Below are 4,617 nucleotides of genomic sequence, written 5' to 3' on the forward strand. Positions count from 1 at the left end.
AAGGATTTGGACCGGTGGGATCGGCCCTGGTTGCCTAGGTGGTGGTGGTCTTGCTCTTGGCGGAGAGATCTGATTCTGTCTCCCCCCTCTATTGAAATTCTGCCTCCTTGGTTGTAGGCAGAAGTACATTCCATGGCCGTCTTCCCCGCAATTGTAGCAGTGGTACTCTTGGTTCTGCCTTCATTGTCCTCTTCCTTGTTTTGGATTCGTGACAGGTGCATGCCCTTGCTACACCAAATGCACGGATAAACTCTCTAGTTGGGTGGTGATGCGACTCAACAGGTCTTGCTGCTCTTTTGATGCCTCTTGCGGTTGGGCTCTATGACTGGCTGTTGCAGTCACTGGGGTTGGTCAGGGCGAGCTTGTTTCCTCTGACTCGTTTACTCTTGCTTGCATGCGCAGCTTCTTGTCTTTAAGGCGGGCTACTTCGGCTGCCAACTCATATGTTGCAGGAAACCTTCCCTTCACCTTCTCTCTAAGCAGCGACCATAGACCAACAATGAAACGATCCTTCTTTAGGAAATTAGGCGCTCCTTTGCCTTCCTCGAGTGAGGCAACCCATCTCTCCCATAAGTGCACAAATGTGGACTCGTAGGTGGCATACTCTAGCAGACCTCCCTGCTTCAATTTCATCAGCTGCCATAGTTTCTCTGAGGTTGTGCCTCCACAAAACCTTTTTACAAAAGCAGCCCTCAACACATCCCATGCATTCTTGGTAGCCTGGGGCAATGCATTATACCAGGACTTGGCCTCTACTTTCATCAGTAGAGGAAAAATTCAAAGTCGTGAAGTGTCGTCATCTTTGTTGGAGACGACACAAGCAATGTCGAAATCATCCAAAAAGTCGGTGGTGAGATCTTCTCCCTTCTTTCCACTGAATGTGGGAAAGAAACACTTGCCATGGTAATGACTTAGGAAATTACAAATCTTTTTTTTATATTTATATATTAACAACAGTAGCAACTCATAGCGGCTTTTTACAAGGTTGGGTGGATAGGTTAAAACAGGATAAAGATAGAAACATTAAAGGAATGATGGTAATCCAATATGGGAAGAATGATAGGGTTTGGGGAATTATGTATTTCTCCTAGTACCGCCACACCAAATAGGTACACGCTCTTCTGTTGGTAGAAGATTTTCCTATCTACATAGATATTCACATGCATATGCTGCAGGAATCTGAACGGGAATGCTGTTGGCCCATTTTCCATCATGCACAGAGGGTGGAGTGCTTACTTATACTCTTACCGTGCCAGTGTTGATGAGTCGGCACATCCACAAGAGGTCCTCGCCTTTCATGGGCTCTACCTTTCCTTCGTCGCTCAGCACGTATGGGGTGATGGCGACGCGTCTGACCACTCCCAACCTCTTGGCTAGTAGCAATTGCAGGTAATTTCCGTAGTCAGTGTGTTGCATGAATTCTACTCCATTCAGCTGCAACTCGTCTCCACCCCACTGGATTTCACCCGTGGTAGAGAGATTCTTCAGGATAAGTTGTACAGGGAGAGGAGGGAGATCCTCTACCCGTCTTCCAAAACAATGAGAGCAGTAGCCGAACCACTCTTTCCTAGGACATGGGAATCTTCTTACCACTTCTTCTTCAAGATTGTCGAAGTGGATTGGTAGCACTCGCATGCGTCGTGCAAATCGGTAGGCGACCTTCCGTTGCTTAGCTTCGGATGACTTCCTCTTTGGCAAGCTGGCCGACTTTCTGAGCTTGAAGCACTTGCTTGGCCAGATGCTTCTCCCTTCGGGGTCATGTGTTTCTAGACTGGCTTATTTTCTCCTTACCTTTGGCTAGAGAAGCCTCTTTAGGCCATTTTGGAGTAAAGGTTATAACTTTGACTGCAGTTTCTTTAGGGAAAAGAGGCCTCACCATTTTCTTTCCTTCTTTGATGTGAATGACTTCCTCGCGATGAATGTCGATTTAGACGATTTCAGTCCCTTCGCTGCCTTAGTTGCTGGAACTCATTGACAATGTGTCTTGGTTGACAACAGTGATGGCACTTAACCGACCTCCCACCTGATGCTCTCAATTTGTGGTTAGAACGAGCAACACGAGATGGAGAATTTACCTCTTGAATACTGACGACAGTGCAGCCTGGCAGTAGTACTTCGATGAAGGTGGCTAGTGCCTCCTTAATCTCCTCTTCTTTTGTCCTACAGTTAGAAAATTCCTTCAGCCATTCGTCCATTATTGATGGCGTGCGTTACTTTCAACATTGTAAACTGAAGGGTCTTAGAAGCCCTTCTCAGTGGGGGCACCAAATGAAGGGAGCAAAGCGAACCCCGAACCTCGAGGGCCTCTAAAACGCCGGGGGACAAATGGCACGCCTCCAGCCTGTCACGGTAAAGCGAACAGGGGCACCACCTAGCTTTGAGCGGCTAGGTAGTAGACCACGATGATATGAACACCGCAAACTTATACACACACACACACACACACACACACACACACACACAGAGCGAGCGAGAGAGAGAGAGAGAGAGAGAGAGAGAGAGAGAGAGAGAGAGAGAGAGAGAGAGAGAGAGAGAGAGAGAGATTGACCAAATGATGAAAACCTTCGGGGGTGTGAGGGTGAATTATTTCTGTAGTATTTACAATGACCTTCCTTCCAGCGAGGCGGCACACCGTGGTGATAGAGAGGTAGGGAGAGAAAGATGGTGCAACTACTTAGTGCGTTCTCTAAGACGACTCGATGATTGTGAAACTTGCTACCAAGAATGTGTGTGTGTGTGTGTGTGTGTGAGTGAGTGTGCATCGATCATTGGAGTTGAAAGGTGGACGTGGCTCCCTTTGCATGGTGCAATTCCCAAGGCAAACCATCACACAAGCCCCCTCCCCGTGATGCCAATAGTGTCAACTCTTCCCACTACACTCTACCAAGTGCTGACCTCTCATGAACTGCCCCCCCCCGATAGTGACCTCTCAGTGCCAATTTATAGGTGTTGGCTGCTTGGATTAGGGTAATCCCGATTTGATTAGGGTAAGGTAATTGGGGAGACAAAGCAAGCGGTGGGCCCGGTGTGGTTGACCCTTGCTTTACCTTGAGAGTTATCTAAAATGAAAATCTCTAGGTGGGCCTTTGTGACCATCACCTAGAGAGAGGGAATTTACAAAGTGGGAATTTTACAAGGCTTGGGTGAAAAGTGTAGAAATGATGAACATAACCTATAAGTTATTGAAAATGGCATCGTGGTTGCGTGATGCTCGTGAATGGTGTGTTGCCGGTGCGTTGGTGTAGCACGTATGTCTTTTCGGGGTTGGCCGGGGCATGCCTTCGGCGCATTCCTTCTTTTTATATATATATATATTTAAGTGCGTGCGTATACACCTGTCGTGTGTGTATATGGGTGCGTGAGTGTATTTGTATATGTGTGTGCGAGCGTGAGTGTATGTGTGTGTATTTGTATGTGCATATGTGTGTGCATCGAACGTGCGTGTGAACGGGGTGGTGGAAAGCTCTATTATGTATATAATATATATATATATATACATATATATATTTAGATACATAATATATATATATATATATATACATGTATATATATATATGTATATATAATATATATATATATATATATATATATATTTTTTTTTCGGTGGTTTTACTGCAGTGTAGGGACGCGACGAGGATGGGGAGACATGGGGTGAGAAAGTGGGTGTGTGTGTGTGTGTGTGTGTGGTGTGTGAGAGAGAGAGCGAATTTATTGCACCTGTACATGCCCGCGAGGGAGAGAGGGAGAAATGGCCGGTTGCGGTTGTGTGCAGAACGCATGAGAGAGAGAGGGATGAGAGGTGGTGAGGGAGGGAGAGGATGAGGGTGTGTGTGTGTAATAGCAAGGGTGTGGAGAGGCTGTGTGAGCGGGCACTGTGGGAGCGGACATGGGGGGGCCGCCTATGCAGGCGAGCGCGAAGCACGAGGGAGATAGGGAGGGGGGATGAGAGAATAAGGAGGGGGGGGGGGGGGGGTTGTGGCTCCAATCGGCGCCCCACAGGCTGGTTCCGGACTACGCGAGGGCGGAGGTGAGTTGCGGGCCATGAAACGCCGAGAACGGGGGGGGGTGAGCGTAGTCAACAGGAGGGGGGTTTTTCTTAGAATATATATATATATATATATATAAAATCTCCCCCTAAGGTGGTTTCCCGCCAAAGGAAGAAGAGGGAGAGAGGGGGGATGAGAGGATAGGGTGGGGAGAGAGAAGAGAGGTGGGGGAGAGAGAAACGAGAGATAGAGGGAGGGAGAGGATGAGCTTGACTTAAGGCCCACTTTGGCTGCTTCCAAGAGAGAGAGAGAGAGAGAGAGCTAGGTGTGTTTAGGGGGGGGGGGGGGGGGGGGGGAGGAAGAAAACAGGGGGGGTTCTTAAGGCTGAAGGGACTGTGGACGAGAGGGGTGGGAGTACGGCCCGCCAGGGCTGGAGTGTGCACAAGCAGAGAGAGAGAGAGAGAGGGAGAATATTTGGAAGGAGAGAGAGAGAATAATATTTGTGGTGGTGTGCCGGGGCTGGAGTGTGAGAGAGACACCAATGCACCTACCGGGCCGGGTGATGCAGCAGCAGAGTAGGAGAGAGGGAATATTTATCGAGGCCGGGCAGTAAGAGAGAGAGAGATTCTCT

The sequence above is a fragment of the Adiantum capillus-veneris genome, chromosome 9 (genome assembly GCF_014529385.1).
Source record: "Adiantum capillus-veneris isolate H3 chromosome 9, ASM1452938v2, whole genome shotgun sequence".
Classification (NCBI taxonomy): domain Eukaryota; kingdom Viridiplantae; phylum Streptophyta; class Polypodiopsida; order Polypodiales; family Pteridaceae; genus Adiantum; species Adiantum capillus-veneris.